At 41.5% G+C, this 22,720-nt stretch overlaps 5 non-coding genes across 5 annotated transcripts; all 5 read left to right on the top strand.

Moving 5' to 3' along the window:
• The first annotated feature begins 741 nt into the window (after positions 1-741).
• Positions 742-823, top strand: trnas-gcu (transfer RNA serine (anticodon GCU)). Its single transcript has one exon. It is a non-coding gene; the product is annotated as a tRNA-Ser (tRNA).
• A 3,128-nt stretch (positions 824-3,951) lies between these two features.
• trnas-gcu (transfer RNA serine (anticodon GCU)) lies at positions 3,952-4,033 on the top strand. Its single transcript has one exon. It is a non-coding gene; the product is annotated as a tRNA-Ser (tRNA).
• Positions 4,034-5,427: 1,394 nt separating this feature from the next.
• trnas-gcu (transfer RNA serine (anticodon GCU)) lies at positions 5,428-5,509 on the top strand. The gene has a single exon. It is a non-coding gene; the product is annotated as a tRNA-Ser (tRNA).
• Positions 5,510-6,856: 1,347 nt separating this feature from the next.
• Positions 6,857-6,938, top strand: trnas-gcu (transfer RNA serine (anticodon GCU)). Its single transcript has one exon. It is a non-coding gene; the product is annotated as a tRNA-Ser (tRNA).
• Positions 6,939-19,026: 12,088 nt separating this feature from the next.
• On the top strand, positions 19,027-19,108 carry trnas-gcu (transfer RNA serine (anticodon GCU)). Its single transcript has one exon. It is a non-coding gene; the product is annotated as a tRNA-Ser (tRNA).
• The last annotated feature ends 3,612 nt before the right edge of the window (positions 19,109-22,720 follow it).

Below are 22,720 nucleotides of genomic sequence, written 5' to 3'. Positions count from 1 at the left end.
TGTTTATTTATATAGCCCTAAATCACAAGTGTCTCAAAGGGCTGAACAAGCCACAATGACATCCTCGGTACAGAGCCCACATAAGGGCAAGGAAAACTCAACCCAGTGTAAGAAAAAAACTGTTGAGATGTAAAAAAAAAAAAAAAAAAGCAATCCTACTGTCAATGCCAACAGCAATTGTTGAGGTGTAACTTACCCTATTTAGCATTGAGGTATTGTGTGGCAGAAGGATCACTGTGGATCGATCACTGTCAGCCCAAAACAGTCAGAATCACCCACGTTAATATTTCCTTCAGTTGTAACAAAGGCACAAAAGAACATCTGTGACCAGAATGTTTCTAACTCATGTTTTTTGCTGGAGGCTAAGTTGCAGAATCCTTTAAGAATGGTTGAAAGGACAGTGTTGTATGTGAAAAATAGGTGGTTTCGCAGACCACCTCCTCTGTTCAGTCATCAATATCAAGGCTGACCTTGACATTCCGCCTCTCATCCAAGTAGGCTTCATCAGTTCGTGCTTATAGACATAGATTGGTCAGATTAAGTCCAACGGTTGGTGCCAGAAGCCCAAATATTTGTACTCCAAAAACCAGGAGGGTTTAATATTTTGTTATTGTTGTGACAATAACACAACAATATCTTCATTCCTCTGTATGTCCATGTGGTTACATGCTGTGATGTAGACCTTGATTATAAACAGTCTTATTTGGAGCCTCTCAGCAAGTTTGGACATTGATAACAGAAGATGTGGTGGCCGAGTGGTTAAGGCGATGGACTGCTAATCCATTGTGTTCTACACGCGTGGGTTCGAATCCCATCCTCATCGAGCTGTTGTTCTCTTTAGTTGGCCTCAACTGACGAAAAGTTGTGAACGCGTAGATCAGACTAACAATGTTTGACTGTGGTTACAGAGTATCACACTGTCATGTGTCAATGACGTTATCGAGTTGATCTGATATTACCTTGCCTGTCTTTATGTTTCCTCAAAATGACTTCTCAACTTTAACAGAAAAAAGTATGCTCATTTACCTAAAGGAAACCTTTTGTTGACATTAAAAAAAATTGGAGAATGCAGCTATCGATACCGCTACCTCTCACATGCAAAGCGAGCGCTCTACCATTTGAGCTAATTCCCCCTCTGTCAGATACATAGACGTGGAAATTAAATATTTCAAAACATCAATGTCTATGGATGTTGTCATTCATTCAGGTCATTGTAATCTCAGGGCATTCAATCGATCGCAACTGGACTGTTTGGTTTGTCTGATAAGATGTTTCGCTTCTCATCCAAGTAGGTTTCACCAGTTTATGCTCATAGACTCAGACTGGTCAGATCTAGTCTTAGACTTAGAATGGTCAGATCTATTTTAGCGGCTGGTGCCAAACACCCAAATTCTTATACTCCAACACAAGGAGGGTTTGCCTTCGCAAGGATGGTGCTACTGTATTGGAGTAAGAAAAAAAATGTTAAGATGTAAAAAAAAAAACCAATCCTACTGTCAATGCCAACAGCAATTGTTGGATTGTAACTTTCTTTCTTTAGCATTGAGGTATTGTGTGGCAGAAGGATCGCTGTGGATCGATCACTGTCAGCCCAAAATAGTTGGAGTCACCCACGTTAGCATTTCCTTCAGTTGTAGCAAAGGCACAAAAGAACATCTGTGACCAGAATGTTTCTAACTCATGTTTTTTGCTGGAGGCTAAATTGCAGAATCCTTTAAGAATGGTTGAAAGGACAGTGTTGTTTGTGGAAAATAGGTGTTTTCGCAGACCACCTCCTATGTTTAGTCATCGATATCAAGGTTGACCTTGACATTCCGCCTCTCATCCAAGTAGGCTTCATCAGTTCGTGCTTATAGACTTAGATTGGTCAGATTAAGTCCAACGGTTGGTGCCAAAAGCCCAAATATTTGTACTCCAAAAACCAGGAGGGTTTAATATTTTGTTAATGTTGTGACAATAACACAACAATATCTTCATTCCTCTATACAGGTATGTCCATGTGGTTACATGCTGTGATGTAGACCTTGATTATAAACAGTCTTATTTGGAGCCTCTCAGCAAGTTTGGACATTGATAACAGAACATGAGGTGGCTGAGTGGTTAAGGCGATGGACTGCTAATCCATTGTTTTTTACACGCGTGGGTATGAATCCCATCCTCATCGAGCTGTTGTTCTCTTTAGTTGGGCTTAACTGACGAAAGGTTGTGAACGTGTAGATCAGACTAACAATGTTTGACTGTGGTTACAGAGTATCACACTGTCATTTGTCAATGACGTTCGAGAGCTGAATTTACATTACCTGACCTTTCTTCATGTTTCCTCAAAATGACTTCTCAGCTTTAACAGAAAAAAGTATGCTCATTTACCCAAAGAAAACTTTTTGTTGACAATAAAAAAAAAAAATTGGAGAATGCAGGTATCGATCCCGCTACCTCTCACATGCAAAGCGAGCGCTCTCCCATTTGAGCTAATTCCCCCTCTGTCTGTAACGTAGACGTGGAAATTAATTTTTTCTATACAACAATGTCTATGGATGTTCTCATTCATCCAGGTCATTGTAATCTCAGGGCATTCAATCCATTACAACTGGACTGTTTGGTTTGTCTTAGAAGATGTTTCGCTTCTCATCCAAGTAGATTTCACCAGTTCATGCATAGACTCAGACTGGTCAGATCTAGTCTTGCCAAACACCCAAATTCTTATACTCCAACACAAGGAGGGTTTGCCTTGGCAAGGATGGTGCTGCTCTATTGGAGTAAGAAAACAACTGTTGAGATGTAAAAAAAATCCTACTGTCAATGCTAACAGCAATTGTTGAATTGTAACTTCCTTTATTTAGCATTGAGGTATTGTGTGGCAGAAGGATCACTGTGGATTGATCACTGTCAGCCCAAAATAGTGGGAATCACCCACATTAGCATTGACGTGGAAATTCAAATTTTCAATACATCAATGCCTATGGATGTTCTTATTCATCCAGGTGATTGTAATCTCAAGGCATTCAATCCATTGCAGCTGGACTGTTTGGTTTGTCTTAGAAGATGTTTGGCTTCTCATCCAAGTAGGTTTCACCAGTTCATGCTCATAGACTCAGATTGGTCAGATCTAGTCTTAGACTTAGAATGGTCAGATCTTTTTTAGCGGCTGGTGCCAAACACCCAAATTCTTATACTCCAACACAAGGAGGCCTTGGCAAGGATGGTGCTGCTCTATTGGAGTAAAAAAAAAGCAATCCTACTGTCAATACCAACAACATTTGTTGAATTGTAACTTCCTTTATTTAGCATTGAGGTATTGTGTGGCAGAAGGAACACTGTGGATTGATCACTGTCAGCCCAAAATAGTCAGAATCACCCACATTAGCATTTCCTTTAGTTGTAACAAAGACGCAAAAGAGAATCTGTGACCAGAATGTTTCTAATTCCTGTTATTTGCTGGAGGCTAAATTGCAGAGTCATTTAAGAATGGTTGAAAGGACAGTGTTGTATGTGGATAATAGGTGGTTTCGCAGACCACCTCCTCAATCAATCAATGTTTTTTTTATATAGCCCTAAATCCCAAGTGTCTCAAAGGGCTGCACAAGCCACAACGACATCCTCGGTACAGAGCCCACAGAAGGGCAAGGAAAACTCACTCAAGTGTAGAACACTGGGGTTCAGTTATCCATGTCAAGGTTGACCTTGATGTTTCGCCTCTCATCCAAGTAGGCTTCATCAGTTCGTGCTTATAAACTTAGATTGGTCAGATTAAGTCCAACGGTTGGTCCCAAAACCCCAAATATTTATACTCCAAAAACCAGGAGGGTTTAATATTTTGTTATTGCTGTGACAACAACACAACCATATCTTCATTCCTCTACATGTCCACGTGGTTACATGCTGTGATGTAGACCTTGATTGTAAAAAGTCTTATTTGGAGCCTGTCAGCAAGTTTGAAAATTGATAACAGAAGATGAGGTGGCCGAGTGTTTAAGGCGATGGACTGCTAATCCATTGTGTTCTACACGCGTGGGTTCGAATCCCATCCTCATTGAGCTGTTGTTCTCTTTAGTTGGCCTCACCTGACGAAATGTTGTGACGCGTAGATCAGACTAACAATGTTTGACTGTGGTTACAGAGTATCCAATCCAATCAACTTTATTTATATAGCACATTTAAACAACAAAATGTTTCCAAAGTGCTGCACAACAATATTAAAAACAATATTCAAATATTATCCTTAGCTCCACCAATGACTGAATAAAAACAAAAAATAAATACATATAAAACCAATATATATATATTAAAAAAAACACAATACTGACATTACCTTACCTTTCTTGATGTTTCCTCAAAATGACTTATCAGCTTTAAGAGAAAAAAGTATGCTCATTTACCTAAAGGAAACCTTTTTTTGACAATAAAAAAAATTGGAGAATGCAGGTATCGATCCCGCTACCTCTCACATGCAAAGCGAGCGCTCTCCCATTTGAGCTAATTCCCCCTCTGTCTATAACGTAGACGTGGAAATTATTGTTTTCTATACAACTATGTCTATGGATGTTCTCATTCATCCAGGTCATTGTAATCTCATGGCCTTCAATCCATTACAACTGGACTGTTTGGTTTGTCTTAGAAGATGTTTCGCTTCTCATCCAAGTAGGTTTCACCAGTTCATGCTCATAGACTCAGACTGGTCAGATCTAGTCTTAGACGTAGAATGATCAGATCTATTTCAGCGGCTGGTGCCAAAACACCCACATTCTTAAACTCCAACTTAAGGAGGGTTTGCCTTGGCAAGGATGGTGCAACTCTATTGGAGTAAAAAAACAACTGTTGAGATGTAAAATAAAAAAGCAATCCTACTGCCAATGCCAACAGCAATTGTTGAATTGTAACTTCCTTTATTTAGCATTGAGGTATTGTGTGGCAGAAGGATCGCTGTGGATCGATCACTGTCAGCCCAAAATAGTCGGAATCACCCATGTTAGCATTTCCTTCAGTTGTAACAAAGGCACAAAAGATCATCTTTGACCAGAATGTTTCTAACTCCTGTTATTTGCTGGAGGCTAAATTGCAGAGTCCTTTAAGAATGGTTTAAAGGACAGTGTTGTATGTGGATAATAGGTGGTTTCGCAGACCACCTCCTCTGTTCAGTCATCCATGTCAAGGTTGACTTTGACGTTGCGCCTCTCATCCAAGTAGGCTTCATCAGTTCGTGCTTATAGACTTCGATTGGTCAGATTAAGTCCAACGGTTGGTACCAAAACTCCAAATATTCACACTCCAAAAACCAGGAGGGTTTAATATATTGTTAATGTTGTAACAATAACACAACAATATCTTAATTCCTCTCTATGTCCATGTGGTTACATGCTGTTATGTAGACCTTGATTGTAAAACGTTTTATTTGGAACGTCTCAACAAGTAGGGACATACAAAAAAGAAGATGAGGTGGCCGAGTGGTTAAGGCGATGGACTGCTAATCCATTGTGTTCTGCACGCGTGGGTTTGAATCGCATCCTCATCGAGCTGTTGTTCTTTTTAGTTGGCCTCACCTGACGAAAGGTTGTGACGCGTAGATCAGACTAACAATGTTTGACTGTGGTTACAGAGTATCCAATCCAATCAACTTTATTTATAGAGCACATTTAAACAACAAAATGTTTCCAAAGTGCTGCACAACAATATTAAAAACAATATTCAAATATTATCCTTAGCTCCACCAATGACTGAAGAAAAACAACAAATAAATACATATAAAACCAATATATATATATATATTTAAAAAAAACACAATACTGACATTATCTTACCTTTCTTGATGTTTCCTCAAAATGACTTATCAGCTTTAACAGAAAAAGTGTATGCTCATTTACTTAAAGGAAACCTTTTGTTGACAATAAAAAAAATTGGAGAATACAGGTATCAACCCCGCTACCTCTCACATGCAAAGCGAGCGCTCTCCCATTTGAGCTAATTCCCCCTCTGTCTGGGACATTGACGTAGAAATTAAAATTTTCAATACGTCAATGTCTATGGATGTTCTCATTCATCCAGGTCATTGTAATCTCAAGGCATTCAATCCATTACAACTGGACTGTTTGGTTTGTCTTAGAATATGTTTCGCTTCTCATCCAAGTAGGTTTCACCAGTTCATGCTTATAGACTCAGACTGGTCAGATCTAGTCTTAGACTTAGAATGGTCAGATCTTTTTAGCGGCTGGTGCCAAACACCCAAATTCTTATACTCCAACACAAGGAGGGTTTGCTTTGGCAAGGATGGTGCTGCTCTATTGGAGTAAGAAAACAACTGTTGAGATGTAAAAACAAAGCAATTCTACTGTCAATGCCAACAGCAATTGTTGAAGTGAAACTTCCCCTATTTAGCAGTGAGGTATTGTGTGGCAGAAGGACCGTTGTGGATCGATCACTGTCAGCCCAAAATAGTGGGAATCACCCATGTTAGCATTTCCTTCAGTTGTAACAAAGGCACAAAAGAGCATCTGTGACCAGAATGTTTCTAACTCCTGTTATTTGCTGGACGCTAAATTGCAGAGTCCTTTAACAATGGTTGAAAGGACAGTGTTGTATGTGGATAATAGGTGGTTTCGCATACCATTTCCTCTGTTCAGTCATCCATGTCAAGGTTGACTTTGATGTTTCGCCTCTCATCCAAGTAAGTTTCATCAGTTCTGTGCTTATAGACTTCGATTGGTCAGATATTAATATTATTATTTTGTTAATGTTGTGACAATAACACAACAATATCTTAATTCCTCTATAAGTCCATGTGGTTACATGCTGTGATGTAGACCTTGATTGTAAAAAAGTCTTATTTGGAGCCTCTCACCATGTTTTGACATTGACAACAGAAGATGAGGTGGCCGAGTGGTTAAGGCGATGGACTGCTAATCCATTGTGTTCTACACGCGTGGGTTTGAATCCCATCCTCATCGATCTGTTGTTCTCTTTAGTTGGCCTCAACTGACGAAAGGTTGTGACGCATAGATCAGACTAACAATGTTTGACTGTGGTTACAGAGTATCCAATCGAATCAACTTTATTTATATAGCACATTTAAACAACGAAATGTTTCCAAAGTGCTGCACAACAATATTAAAAACAATATTCAAATATTATCCTTAGCTCCACCAATGACTGTATAAAAACAAAAAATAAATACATAAAAAACCCATCCATCCATCCATTTTCTACCGCTTATTCCCTTTGGGGTCGCGGGGGGCGCTGGAGCCTATCTCGGCTACAATCGGGCGGAAGGCGGGGTACACCCTGGACAGGTCGCCACCTCATCACAGACATATAAAACCAATATATAAAAAAAAAAGAAACACAATACTGACATTACCTTACCTTTCTTGATGTTCCCTCAAAATGACTTATCAGCTTTAACAGAAAAAATTATGCTCATTTACCTAAAGGAAACCTTTTGTTGACAATAAAAAAAAATTGGAGAATGCAGGTATCGATCCCGCTACCTCTCACATGCAAAGCGAGCGCTCTCCCATTTGAGCCAATTCCCCGTCTGTCAGTGACATAGACATGGAAATAAAAATGTTCAATACATCAATGCCTATGGATGTTCTCATTCATCCAGGTCATTGTAATCTCAGGGCATTCAATCGATCGCAACTGGACTGTTTGGTTTGTCTTAGAAGATGTTTCGCTTCTCATCCAAGTAGGTTTCACCAGTTCATGCTCATAGACTCAGACTGGTCAGATCTAGTCTTAGACTTAGAATGGTCATATATATTTTAGCGGCTGGTGCCAAACACCCAAATTCTTATATTCCAACACAAGGAGGGTTTGCCTTGGCAAGGATGGTGCTACTCTATTGGAGTAAGAAAACAACTGCTGAGATGTAAAAACCAAGCAATCTTACTGTCAATACCAACAGCAATTGTTGAAGTGTAACTTCCCCTATTTAGCATTGAGGTATTGTGTGGCAGAAGGATCACTGTGGATTGATCATTGTCAGCCCAAAATAGTCGGAATCACCCACGTTAGCATTTCTTACAGTTGTAACAGAGGAACAAAAGATCATCTGTGACCAGAATGTTTCTAACTCCTGTTATTTGCTGGAGGCTAAATTGCAGAGTCTTTTAAAGGCCTACTGAAACCCACTACTACCGACCACGCAGTCTGATAGTTTATATATCAATGATGAAATCTTAACATTGCAACACATGCCAATATGGCCGGGTTATTTTATTAAAGTGCAATTTTAAATTTCGCGCGACATATCTTGCTGAAAACGTCTCGATATGATGACATCAGCGCGTGACGTCGCGGATTGTGGAGGACATTTTGGGACAGCATGGTAGACAACTATTAAGTCGTCTGTTTTCATCGCAAAATTCCACAGTATTCTGGACATCTGTGTTGGTGAATCTTTTGCAATTTGTTCAATGAACAATGGAGACAGCAAAGACGAAAGCTGTAGGAGGGAAGCTGTGTATTGCGGCCGACTATAGCAACACAAACACGGCCGGTGTTTCATTGTTTACATTCCCGAAAGATGACAGTCAAGCTTTACCATTGGCCTGTGGAGAACTGGGACAACAGAGACTCTTACCAGGAGGACTTTGAGTTGGATACGCAGACACGGTACCGTGAGTACGCTTCCAAACATTTGATCGCTTGCCCGTACGTGCGTGCCGCTATGTGCATGTCACGTAAATAATTCAATGTATACACCCTGATGATTATCTTGTGTGATGACTGTATTACAATGATAGTATATATGATAGTATATATCTGTATCATGAATCAATTTATTAAGTGGACCCCGACTTAAACAAGTTGAAAAACTTATTCAGGTGTTACCATTCAGTGGTCAATTGTACAGAATATGTACTTCACTGTGCATCCTACTAATAAAAGTTTCAAAAAGTCTCACGTATGTAACTTTGGGGACTTTGGGGAAATATATGTGCTGTATGAACTTTGGGGAGGTGAACGGTACTTTGGGCTGTGGGATTGAGTGTGTTGTGCAGGTGTTTGAGTTGTATTGGCGGGTTATATGGACGGGAGGGGGGAGGTGTTTGTTATGCGGTATTAATTTGTGGCATATTAAATATAAGCCTGGTTGTGTTGTGGCTAATAAAGTATATATATGTCAGTGACGTGCGGTGAGGTTGATGGCTGGTGAGGCACTGACTTCATCACAGTCAGATTTACAAACATATGAACCCTAAAGAGTATCTTATTCACCATTTGATTGGCAGCAGTTAACGGGTTATGTTTAAAAGCTCATACCAGCATTCTTCCCTGCTTGGCACTCAGCATCAAGGGTTGTAATTGGGGGTTAAATCACCAAAAATGATTCCAGGGCGCGGCGCCGCTGCTGCCCACTGCTCCCCTCACCTCCCAGGTGGTGAACAAGGGGATGGGTCGAATGCAGACGACAAATTTCATTACACCTAGTGTGTGTGTGACAATCATTGGTACTTTAACTTAACTTTAACTTTACACATACAAACTGTAGCACACAAAAAAGCACATTTAATTAAAAAAACGTTATTATGGTCTTACCTTTACTTATAAATGCGCCGCTGTTTGCTGGATTAATTAACCCCCTGATGGGAATATTATATCAACTAAAGCCCTCACTTCAACTTTCCACGTGCAAGATTGAATCTATTTAAAAAAGTGTAACCGAGGGTTTATAAATGTCGCCTATACTGTATGAAACTACAAAATAACAAACACGGAGGCTCCAGTTTACACGAGGACCACTTTGTTTACCTTCTTTCAAAAACCTCCGCAACGTGACATCACTTCCGCTCTTAGCGCCTTCAAAATAAGAGCTCAAGGCATATACTGTATAACAGCGCATAACAGGAACTTAACATCACAAAGAGGAAAGCCCATAAAAATAGGTTACAAAAGTTATTTAATAAGAAGCCAAAAAGTGCAAAAACAATAATGTTCGTGTTGGAGGAGTTGTGAATTAGGTACACCTGCAGTCTGCAGATGTACCTAATGTTGTGGCCATGCAATCATTCACAACTCTTCCAACACGAACATTATTGTTTTTGCACTTTTTGGCTTCTTATGAAATAACTTTTTTAAATAGATTCAATCTTGCACGTGGAAAGTTTAAGTGTGGGCTTTAGTTGATATAACACTCCCGTCAGGGGTTGCCGTGCATTCTACGGCGGGGGTGCAGGAGGCGAGCCTCAGCCAGTGCGTCTTTTGCAGCCGTTTTATGATCGCTCAGCACAAGAAATACGTTACACACATACAGTTGTTGACAAAATACACTGTACATTATAAACCTCAGCTAACTAAACTATGGAAATGTATAATATAATTCATATAGCAATACGGTCTCACTGCACAGCAGACCAGCAGTTAGCCGAGTCCGTCCATGTTGAGGTACTGAGTGACGTGCCTCGACTGGCTGCTGTTCACCGCACCGTCTCTTCTCAGTATTTGAACGGCAAATGTGAAAATTCAGCGATTTTTAATAAAAATAATCTAAAACTGGTGAAGTTAAATGGAAAATAACTTTATAGTATAATCACTGGATACATTTAACAATTTAATATATATATTTTTCTTTTTACATTTTTTTTCTTTCCATGATGGCAGGTGAGGCCCGCCTCACCTGCCTCTAGTGACTGCACGTCACTGATATATGTCTAGTGTTTATTTACTGTTTTAGTCATTCCCAGCTGAATATCAGGTCCCACCTGCCTTTCACAGCATCTTCCCTATCTGAATCGCTCCCACTGCCCTCTAGTCCTTCACTCTCACTTTCCTCAACCACAAATCTTTCATCCTCGCTCAAATTAATGGGGAAATCGTTGCTTTCTCGGTCCGAATCGCTCTCGCTGCTGGTGGCCATGATTGTAAACAATGTGCAGATGTGAGGAGCTCCACAACCTGTGACGTCACGCTACTCGTCTGCTACTTCCGGTAGAAGCAAGGCTTTTTTATTAGCGACCAAAAGTTGCAAACTTTATCGTCGATGTTCTCTACTAAATCCTTTCAGCAAAAATATGGCAATATCGCGAAATGATCAAGTATGACACATAGAATGGACCTGCTATCCCCGTTTAAAGGCCTACTGAAATGATATTTTTTTATTTAAACGGGGATAGCAGATCCATTCTATGTGTCATACTTGATCATTTCGCGAGATTGCCATATTTTTGCTGAAAGGATTTAGTATAGAACAACGACAATAAATTTCGCAACATTTGGTCGCTGATAAAAAAAAGCCTTGCCTGTACCGGAAGTAGCGTGACGTCACAAGTTGAAAGTCTCCTCACATTTCCCCATTGTTTACACCAGCAGCGAGAGCGATTCAGACTGAGAAAGCGACAATTACCCCATTAATTTGAGCCAGGATGAAAGATTTGTGGATGAGGAAAGTGAGAGTGAAGGACTAGAGTGCAGTGCAGGACGTATCTTTTTTTGCAATGACCGTAACTTAGGTACAAGGGCTCATTGAATTCCACACTCTCTCCTTTTTCTATTGTGGATCACGGATTTGTATTATATTCCAACTTTTTTTATTGGCATTTTCAAACAGACAGAAAAAAGTTCAAGTCAAAACAATACAATTTTAAAGGCAGTAAATGATTCACACCCTTTCCCTTAAAACCCAAACCACCCACCCACCCTCCCACCCCACTCAGGTCCCACTAACGAGGGACAAATGGCGCAATTGTGTAACAAGTAGGACGACAAAGACAGACACATTCTCTCACACACACACACACACATACGCGGCCAGAGACAGACAGATATATATATATAAAAAAAAAATATATATATATATAATAATAAAATAAAATAAAAATTAATAATAATAATAATAATATATAATAGAATAAAAAATAGAATAAAATAATACTTAATAAATAAAAGGGAGATTATTCCTCATCTGCGTCAGGGCATAGGTCAAGAGATTTGACATACAGCAAAAAAGGGCTCCATGAGCTTTCAAATGCTTGAACCGAGCCCTTTAGCGAAAACCTAAGTTTTTCCAGTTTTAGATTGTAGAGAACCTCTCTAATCCAACGGCCGTGTGATGGGGGGCGAGCCAGCTTCCAATTAAACAAGATCAATCGCCTGGCCAGCAAGGTCGTAAAAGCAACAGCGCGTTTTAGTGGTACCGGGCACATGTTATCGGGGCATACGCCAAAAATGGCTGATAATGGGTTGGGAGGAAAGTTTTGACCGTATGCTTTTCCAATTGTGTCAAAAATGTCCTCCCAAAAGGAACATAGTTTAGAGCAGGACCAGAACATATGGACATGATCAGCCGGAGATTGTTTGCATCTATTGCAGGTATTGCTAACAGTGGGGTAGATTTTGGATAGTTTTGAATTAGTGTAGTGAATTTTATGGATTACTTTGCATTGGATGAGACTATGACGGGCACATATTGAGGAGGAGTGAACCAGTTTCAGGGCCGAGTTCCAGTGTTGATCGGATATGTTGGTATTAAGATCGCTCTCCCACGAGGCTCTTATCACTGATATAGAGTTTGGAGCAACTGAGCTTAAGGAGGTATATAACACGGAGATACATTTTTTATGATTAGGGCTCAAAGATAACAATGTATCTATAAGAGTTTCCGGAGGACGATTTGGAAAGTGTGGGAACTGCTTCTTTACGAAGTCCCGCGCCTGAAAGAAACGAAAAAGGTGGGAGTTCGGCAGATCGTATTTGGAAGAGAGTTCAGTGAAGGATGAGAACACTCCGTCTGCATAGAGGTCTTTCACAGTGGTGATACCATGATCGTGCCAAGTCATAAATGCGGGGTCAGTACGGGAAGGTTTAAATAATTGGTTTTTAAGTAGCGGGGTCCATATAGATGGGCCCTGAGAACCCACGTGTTTTCGTAGCTGGTTCCATATTTTAATGGAGATTGATACGATGGTATTTGCGCCTTCAAGTTTAAATGGGAAAGGGAGTGATGAGCATAAGCAAGAATGTAATGAGGAGTGTGGGATTGCCGTTTCAAGGGATACCCAGGCCGGAAGGGTCTGAGAGCCTCCATCCATCCAGTATAGGAGTTTCTGTACATTAGCCGCCCAATAGTATTGTCTGAAATTGGGGAGAGCAAGCCCTCCTTCAGATTTGGGAGACTGTAGGGCAGACTTGCGGATTCGAGCCGATCCGGCCCCCCATAAAAATGTAGATATTGATTTGTCTAATTTATCGAAAAATGATTTAGTAATAAATATGGGGATATGTTGAAAAAGGTAAAGGAATTTAGGCAGAGTGATCATCTTGATCAGATTGATCCGGCCAGCGAGAGATAATGGTAAAACAGACCAGCGGGCAAAGTTCTTCTCCATCTTTTCAATTAGAGGTAAAAAATTTGCCCGGAGCATATCAGACATAGCCGGAGTAATAAGGATCCCCAAGTAATGAATCCCGTCATGTGCCCATTTGAATGCCGCTAGAGATCGTGGTAACTGTTTAGCTAAGGAATTAATCGGAAACAGCTCACTTTTTTGGTAGTTAAGTTTGTAACCAGAGTGTGTGCCAAACCGCTCCAAAATGTCAAATATTACCGGGAGTGAGCTAGCAGGGTCCGAGATGTACAGGAGCAGGTCATCCGCGTAAAGCGAGACTTTGTGCAACGTGTCCGACCGGGTGATACCTTTAAAGCCCGCCTCAGCGCGCAGCCAAAGAGCAAGGGGTTCTATCGCAATAGCAAACAGTAGTGGCGATAACGGGCAACCTGGTCTAGTGCCTCTTTTTAGAAAAATTGGGGCGGATAGTGTATTGTTTGTACGTACCGAGGCTACTGGGGACAAGTACAAACGTTTAACCCAGAGAATGAAATCTTCGTTAAAACCAAACCGACCCATCACTTCAAATAGATATTCCCATTCAACCCTGTCAAAGACTTTCTCCGCATCGAGGGACACTACCACCTCCGGGGTCGAAGGGTTTGGCGAATGGATAATGTTTAGGAGGCGCCGAGTGTTGTGTGAGGATTGCCGGCCTAGCATAAAACCTGTTTGGTCCAACGAGATGATGGAAGGCATCACCCCTTGGAGCCGGAGAGCGAGAACCTTGGATATAATTTTTAGATCTACATTTAAGAGCGAAATTGGTCTATAGCTGCTGCAAAGCAGGGGGTCTTTCTCTTTTTTTAGGATGAGAGAAATGGTGGCCCTCGATAAGGTTTCTGGGAGGCGATGTTGCAGAAAAGCTTCATTATACATGTCTCTTAGAGCCGGAGCAAGAGCACTGGAGAAAGTCTTGTAATATTCTGCACTGAAGCCATCCGGGCCGGGTGACTTATTGCTCTGTAAGGATTTGATGGCTTCTGTGATCTCAATGACACTAATGGGCTGGCCCAGGCCCCTCGCAGCCCCACATTCTATCTGTGGGAATGTTTTATCGCCAAACAGCTCATCTGAGGAAGGGGGGCGGTCTGAGGTATATAACGTTGTATAAAATGCAGCAAATGTTTCATTAATCTTAGCTGGATCAGTATGTAGTTCTCCTGTGTTAGAGCGAATAGACGTGATTAGCCTCGAAGATGCTTCCTCCCTGACCCGGTGGGATAAGAGCCTGCCAGCTTTCTCCCCAGATTCAAAAAATCGTTGTCTGGATTTGAGCAGTTGTAATTTCGCTCTATTAACAGACATAAGGTCAAAGTCAGTTTGTAGGCGAAGGCGTTCTTTATATAGTGTCGGGTCTGGGTTTGAAGCGTATTTATCGTCGAGATCCTTAATCTTGCGGAGCAGCCCAGTGATTTGAATGGTCTCTGTCTTATTTAGGTTTGAAACAAAAGATATAAGTTGTCCTCTAATATAGGCTTTAGATGCTTCCCATAGTATACCTCTTCCAATTTCTGGCGAGTCGTTCAGTTCGAAAAAACACTTAATTTGATCGTGTAGAAAATTCCTATAACGGTCTTCTGCTAGTAAGGCTGAGTTGAATCGCCATTGTTTAAGGGGTCTAGGTTGATTGTCCATATTGATGTCGACTGAGGTGGGGGCATGATCGGAGATTACGATACTATGGTAATTACATGTTTTGGTTTTGGAAAGCAATCTATTGTCGAGAAGAAAGAAGTCTATCCGAGTGTAAGTGTGATGTACATGGGAGAAGTAGGAGAATTGTTTAATTGTAGGGGAGGCATGTCTCCATGGGTCTGTAAGACCCAACTGTTTAGCGAAAGTATCCAGTGTTTTAGCTGAATTAGATAAGGGAGCCAGTTTGTTAGATGATCGATCCAGTACAGGATCCTGCACCAGGTTAAAGTCCCCGCCCATAATGATGAAATGGTTTCCAATGTTCTGAAATGATGTAAACAATTTAGTCACATAAGAGTTGTCATCCCAGTTGGGTCCATAAACGCTAGCGAGTATGACTGGGGTGCCTTGCAGCTTTCCAGACACAATAATATAGCGACCAGCCGGGTCTGCTACAGTTTGATTGAGTTCGAATGAAATATTTCTACGAATAAGGATAGCTGTGCCCCTGGCCCTTTCGTTGAATTTTGAATGGAAAATATGGCTGATCCAGCCTCTTTTAAGTCGTGAAATCTCTCTGTTGCGAAGGTGGGTCTCCTGAATGAAAAATATATCTCCTTTGAGGTGTTGCAAATGGGTCAAGACCCTCCCAATTTTAGTGGCGCTCCCCACTCCCCTCACGTTCCATGAAACAAATCTAAGTGTATTACTGGTGCTTGTCATGTCTCACCATGTCCAACTAGGAGAGCAGAACGGGCTGATGTATACAAGCAGGTCAGGAGGGAGGCTGATGCACGATAACTGGGGACTGCAGAGAGTACTGGTAAGAGGAGGGGATGAAACAGAAGCGTGAGAGGAAGGAATAAGGAGATAAACAAACCAATAAACACACATACATATAGAAAACACAACAGACTCACACACACACTCACAGACACAACAACATACAACAATGCCAGGTGGATTAAACCTGGCAACCACCTACAGGGCCATAGTCCCAGGACCTGAGAACCCCATTGTCGAAACTGAGCCTTAAGTGTCCTTTTCACAGCAGTGCGCTGTCCTTGCGCCTGCATGGACGTATCCATATCGGCTTCCGGGTTTTTCCACCTCCCGAGAACAACAGATTGGCTCCAACTGAGTCAGAACATATTAAAGTGCATCAAAACTGCAATATATTCCCTCAGGAAACATAGTACCCAGTACTAAGATAAATTCAGAAAGCGAGAAAAATAGATTATAAAGTATAAGCAACTCAAAAAGCATGTGGCAAAATAAAGTAAATGTAAAGTACAAGCAAGCGGTGTCACACATATACATACACACATACATACACCTATATATATATGCATATACACACACACACACACACACGCGCATAAACATGTATACCATCATGGATGTATAGGTAAGGAATAACAGTAACCAACCAAGAAATAAGTAGATCAGCAGTTAGGTCAAATAACAAAGAAGTAAACCACCGTGTAAAAATATATATCTATTAGAACATGATAACTAAATGTAAAGGGGAGACAAAATAATTTGAGTGTCGATGTAACAAAATAAAACAGAATGAACAATATATATATTGAAAGTGGATCCAATGAGTGTACACACAGATGTGATATTCACGGTCAGGCCTGGAGTTAGAGTTATGTTAGCATGGTTGATCGTGATAAAGCAGGCGTTGATTATTAAGGTTGGTGTCGGCAGTGTGGCATCCAGACATGGCTGCAGTTAGCCAAGCTAGCGCCACCCTGCCATGCACTGTGGGGTAGTCACACCGTATCAGACAAAGTTTCAATAAAGTCATACCGACTGAGATTACTCTTTTGCATGTTCTTGGCTGCGTTGATTGTGGGACTTGACAAAATCTTGGGCGTCTTTGAGAGATGTGAGTCGCCGTCTCTTTCCATCCTCGGTTGAAACCATTAGCTTAGCCGGATAGTGGAGTGCTGGTTTGAGGCCCAGATTGTAGAGATCCCTCATGACGTCACGGTACACGGCCCGCTGTTCCAGTATTTCGGGGCAGTAGTCTTCGAAGATGTGTATCGGTGAGTCCTTATACCTTAGTTTGCCTCTGCGTTTCCGAGCCTCCCGCACCACCAGCTCCCTCGTCTGGAATCGGTGGAAGCATATCACGATAGCCCGCGGCCTCTCACCGGGGCCTGGCTTTGCTGTTAGCGAGCGGTGGGCACGGTCCAGCTCCGGGGTCGACGACAGCGTGTGTTCACCCAGGACCTCGACCAGCAGTTGAGAGAAGAACGTTGTTGGATGTGGACCTTCAATGTTTTCAGGTACGCCGACAATTCGTATGTTGTTTCGACGACTTCTGCTCTCCAAGTCTATTAGCTTAGCTTTTAGCCTCGCGTTCTCCTCGGTTACGAATGTTAGCTTGGTGTTTATAGCCAGCATATCTCGGCTGGTCGTGTCGGCAAAGAGTTCTAGTGAGGAGAGGCGCTTCTGGTTTTCCAGAAGTGTGGTCTGTATACAATCCAGCGTGTTGTTGAGTTTGGAAAAGGCGGAGTTAAACTCCGACGAGAGAGAAGTCTTGTGGTCCGCTAGCATTGTAGTTAGCGTAGCCATGATGGTACTTGCCGCCAAGTCCTCCTTCCTTTGCTCCTCCTTTTTGGATCTGTTAGACATTTTCTCATTCAGCGCGAAAAAAGTATTAGTACTATTAAAACGTTAGTAGCAGTTACTGCATTCAGTCGAGCTGTACAGAATGGTAGGAATGAAATTTGCGGGAGCGTGGAAAAGTGCGACTACTCCATCTTGTCGCCAAACCGGAAGTGGGACGGATTTGTATAATAAACCACCTCGGATACTATATCCTTTTGAAAATGAGAGTCGAGAACGCGAAATGGACATTCACAGTGACTTTTATCTCCCCGACAATACATCGGTGAAGCACTTGAGCTACGGAGCTAACGTGATAGCATCGGGCTTAATTGCAGATAGAAACAAAAGAAATAAACCCCTGACTGGAAGGATAGACAGAAAATCAACAATACTATTAAACCATGGACCTGTAACTACACGGTTAATGCTTTTCAGCCTGGCAAAGCTTAACAATGCTGTTGCTAACGACGCCATTGAAGCTAACTTAGCTACGGACCTTGACAGAGCTATGATAAAAACATTAGCTCTCCACCTACGCCAACCCTCATCTGCTCATCAACACCAAAGCTCACCTGCGTTCCAGCGATCGACGGAGCGACGAAGGACTTCACCCGATCATCGATGCGGTCGGCGGCTAGCGTCGGATAGCGCGTCTGCTATCCAAGTCAAAGTCCTCCTGGTTGTGTTGCTGTAGCCTGACGCTAATACACCGATCGCATCTACAGCTTTCTTCTTTGCAGTCTCCATTGTTCATTAAACAAATTGAAAAAGATTCACCAATACAGATGTCCAGAATACTGTAGAATTTTGCGATGAAAACTAAGCCTTTTGTATTGGATACAATGGTGTCCCAATACTTCCGTTTCAACCATCGACGTCACGCGCATACGTCATCATACATAGACGTTTTCAACCGGAAGTTTCGCAGGGAATTTAAAATTGCACTTTATAAGTTAACCCAGCCGTATTGGCATGTGTTGCAATGTTAAGATTTCATCATTGATATATAAACTATCAGACTGCGTGGTCGGTAGTAGTGGGTTTCAGTAGGCCTTTAAATAAGAAAATCGCATTTCAGTAGGCCTTTAAGAATGGTTGAAAGGACAGTGTTGTATGTGGATAATAGGTGGTTTCGCAGACCACCTGCTCTGTTCAGTCATCCATGTCAAGGTTGACTTTGACGTTTCGCCTCTCATCCAAGTAGGCTTCATCAGTTCGTGCTTATAGACTTCGATTGGTCATATTAAGTCCAAAGTTTGGTGCCAAAACCCCAAATATTCATACTCCAAAAACCAGGAAGGTTTAATATATTGTTAATGTTGTAACAATAACACAACAATATCTTAATTCCTCTATATGTCCATGTGGTTACACGCTGTGATGTAGACCTTGATTGTAAAAAGTCTTATTTGGAGCGTCTCAGCAAGTTCGGACATTGAAAGCAGAAGATGAGGTGGCCGAGTGGTTAAGGCGATGGACTGCTAATCCGTTGTGTTCTACACGTGTGGTTTCGAATCCCATCCTCATCGATCTGTTGTTCTCTTTAGTTGGCCTCAACTGACGAAAGGTTGTGAACGCGTAGATCAGACTAACAATGTTTGACTGTGGTTACAGAGTATCCAATCCAATCAACTTTATTTATATAGCACATTTAAACAACAAAATGTTTCCAAAGTGCTGCACAACATTTTTAAAAACAATATTCAAATATTATCCTTAGCTCCACCAGTGACTGAATAAAAACAAAAAATAAATACATATAAAACCAATATATAAAAAAAGAAACACAATACTGACATTACCTTACCCTTCTTGATGTTTCCTCAAAATGACTCATCAGCTTTAACAGAAAAAAGTATGCTCATTTACCTAAAGGAAACCTTTTGTTGACAATAAAACAAATTGGAGAATGCAGGTATCGATCCCGTTACCTCTCACATGCAAAGCGAGCGCTCTCCCATTTGAGCTAATTCCCCCTCTGTATGGGACATTGACGTTGAAATTCAAATTTTCAATACATCAATGTCTATGGATGTTCTTATTCATCCAGGTCATTGTAATCTCAGGGCATTCAATCCATTGCAACTGGACTGTTTGGTTTGTCTTAGAAGATGTTTCGCTTCTCATCCAAGTAGGTTTCACCAGTTCATGCTCATAGACTCAGATTGGTCAGATCTCGTCTTAGACTTAGAATGGTCAGATCTATTTTAGCGGCTGGTGCCAAACACCCAAATTCTTATACTCCAACACAAGGAGGGTTTGCCTTGGCAAGGATGGTGCTGCTCTATTGGAGTAAGAAAACGGCTGTTGAGATGTAAAAACAAAGCAATCCTACTGTCAATGCCAACAGCAATTGTTGAAGTGTAACTTCCTTTATTTAGCATTGAGGTATTGTGTGGCAGAAGGATCACTGTGGATTAGGGATGTCCGATAATATCGGCCTGCCGATATTATCATCCGATAAATGCTTTAAAATGTAATATCGGAAATTATCGTTATCGGTTTCAAAATTATCGGTATCGGTTTCAAAGAGTAAAATTTATGACTTTTAAAAAACGCCGCCGTGTACACGGACGGAGGGTGTAATACAGAGCGCCAATAATCCTTAAAGGCAATGCATTTCCGTGCCGGCCCAGTCACATATTATAAAAGACTTTTGACACACACAAGTGAATACAAGCATTCTTGATCAACAGCGATACAGGTCACACTGAGGGTGATCGTATAAACAACTTAAACACTGTTACAAATATGCGCCACACTGTGAACCCACACCAAATAAGAATGACAAACACATTTTGGGAGAACATCTGCACCGTAACACAACATAAACACAACAGAACAAATACCCAGAACTCCTTGCAGGACTAACTCTTCCGGGACACTACATTATACACCCCCCGCTCCCCGCCCACCCCAGTACCTCACCGCCCCTGCATCCGTGTCGACAGCGAACGTCTGTTTAGTGCTGCCGCCCATATCATCGACAAGAGCAGCAATCGCGTACATTGTGACAATGCTGAGATGCTTGTTTTCATTCAGAAAAATGTACCTCTCACACGTGATGACAAGGAGAAAAAGAATCCGCCCACTCTTTGAGCTTCATCTGTTGCACAAATAGACTTATAGTCTGGACTGAGTGAAACTGTTTTATTTATGCTTTGTGCCTTTTTTCCCCATGCACTTTAAAGGATGGCTGTGTTTTCTACTAGTCTAGACTGAAGCAGTTGTATTAATGTTCATGCACTTTAAAGGATGGCTGTGTTATCTACTAGTCTAGACTGAAGGAGTTTATTTTTTATTTTTGTGCCTTTCTTGTTTTTATCTGCACATTTTTGTTACTCATACGAATACGTTAAGATTGAGCCCAATTTATAGTATACTCTGGAATGAAGCTGTGGGCCTTCATTGTTTTTGTAGCTGTTGTTTTGAGGCATGTTTTTTTTTAAAAAAAGCACTTTGTGAAAGTCTAAGTACAGTGTTTCCCATAGTTGTATTGGGTATCAGGAGTATTTCAGGGAGAGCATATCCCACATTCCAAGGTGCTGTTTTGAGGCATGTTAAAAAAAAGAATGCACTTTGTGACTTCAATAATAAATATGGCAGTGCCATGTTGGCACTTTTTTCCATAACTTGAGTTGAAGCTAATCCATTACCTTGCCTGTCTTCATGTTTCCTCAAAATGACTTCTCAGCTTTACCAGAAAAAAATATGGTCATTTACCTAAAGGAAACCTTTTGTTGACAATAAAAAAATTGGAGAATGCAGGTATCGATCCCGCTATATCTCACATGCAAAGCGAGCGCTCTCCCATTTGAGCTAATTCCCCCTGTGTCTGTGACTTAGACGTGGAAATACATTTTTTCAATTCATCCAGGTCATTGTAATCTCAGGGCATTCAATCAATCGCAACTGGACTGTTAGGTTTGTCTTATAAGATGTTTCGCTTCTCATCCAAGTAGGTTTCTTCAGTTCATGCTCATAAACTCAAACTTGTCTAAACTAGTCATAGACTTAGAAAGGTCAGATATATTTTAACGGCTGGTGCCATAAACCCAAATTTGTATACTCTAACACAAGGAGGGTTTGCCTTGGCAAGGATGGTGCTGCTCTATAGGAGTAAGAAAACAACTGTTGAGATGTAAAAAAAATCCTACTGTCAATGCTAACAGCAATTGTTGAATTGTAACTTCCTTTATCAATCAATCTCAATCAATCTTTATTTATATAGCCCTAAATCACAAGTGTCTCAAAGGGCTGCACAAGCCACAACGACATCCTCGGTACAAAGCCCACATACGGGCAAGGAAAAACTCACCCCAGTGGGACGTCGATGTGAATGACTATGAGAAACCTTGGAGAGGACCGCATATGTGGGTAACCCCCCCCCCTCTAGGGGAGACCGAAAGCAATGGATGTCGAGTGGGTCTGACATAATATTGTGAGAGTCCAGTCCATAGTGGATCCAACATAATAGTAAGAGTCCAGTCCATAGTGGGGCCAGCAGGACACCATCCCGAGCGGAGACGGGTCAGCAGCGCAGAGATGTTCCCAGCCGATGCACAGGCGAGCGGTCCACCCCGGGTCCCGACTCTGGACAGCCAGCACTTCATCCATGGCCACCGGACCTGTGCCCCCCCCCCCCCCCCCCCCCCCCTCAAGGAAAAGGGGAGCAGAGGAGAAAAGAAAAGAAACGGCAGATCAACTGGTCTAACAGGGGGGCTATTTAAAGGCTAGAGTATACAAATGAGTTTTAAGATGGGACTTAAATGCTTCTACTGAGGTAGCATCTCTAACTGTTACCGGGAGGGCATTCCATAGTACTGGAGCCCGAATAGAAAACGCTCTATAGCCCGCAGACTTTTTTTGGGCTCTGGGAATCACTAATAAGCCGGAGTTCTTTGAACGCAGATTTCTTGCCGGGACATATGGTACAATGCAATCGACAAGATAGGACGGAGCTAGACCGTGTAGTATTTTATACGTAAGTAGTAAAACCTTAAAGTCACTTCTTAAGTGCACAGGAAGCCAGTGCAGGTGAGCCAGTATAGGCGTAATATGATCAAACTTTCTTGTTCTTGTCAAAAGTCTAGCAGCCGCATTTTGTACCAACTGTAATTTTTTAATGCTAGACATAGGGA

The sequence above is a fragment of the Nerophis lumbriciformis genome, linkage group LG01 (assembly GCF_033978685.3).
Source record: "Nerophis lumbriciformis linkage group LG01, RoL_Nlum_v2.1, whole genome shotgun sequence".
Taxonomy (NCBI): Eukaryota; Metazoa; Chordata; class Actinopteri; order Syngnathiformes; family Syngnathidae; genus Nerophis; species Nerophis lumbriciformis.
The sequence above is the reverse complement of the archived record's forward strand: the minus strand, read 5'-3'. Positions and strand labels throughout refer to the sequence as shown.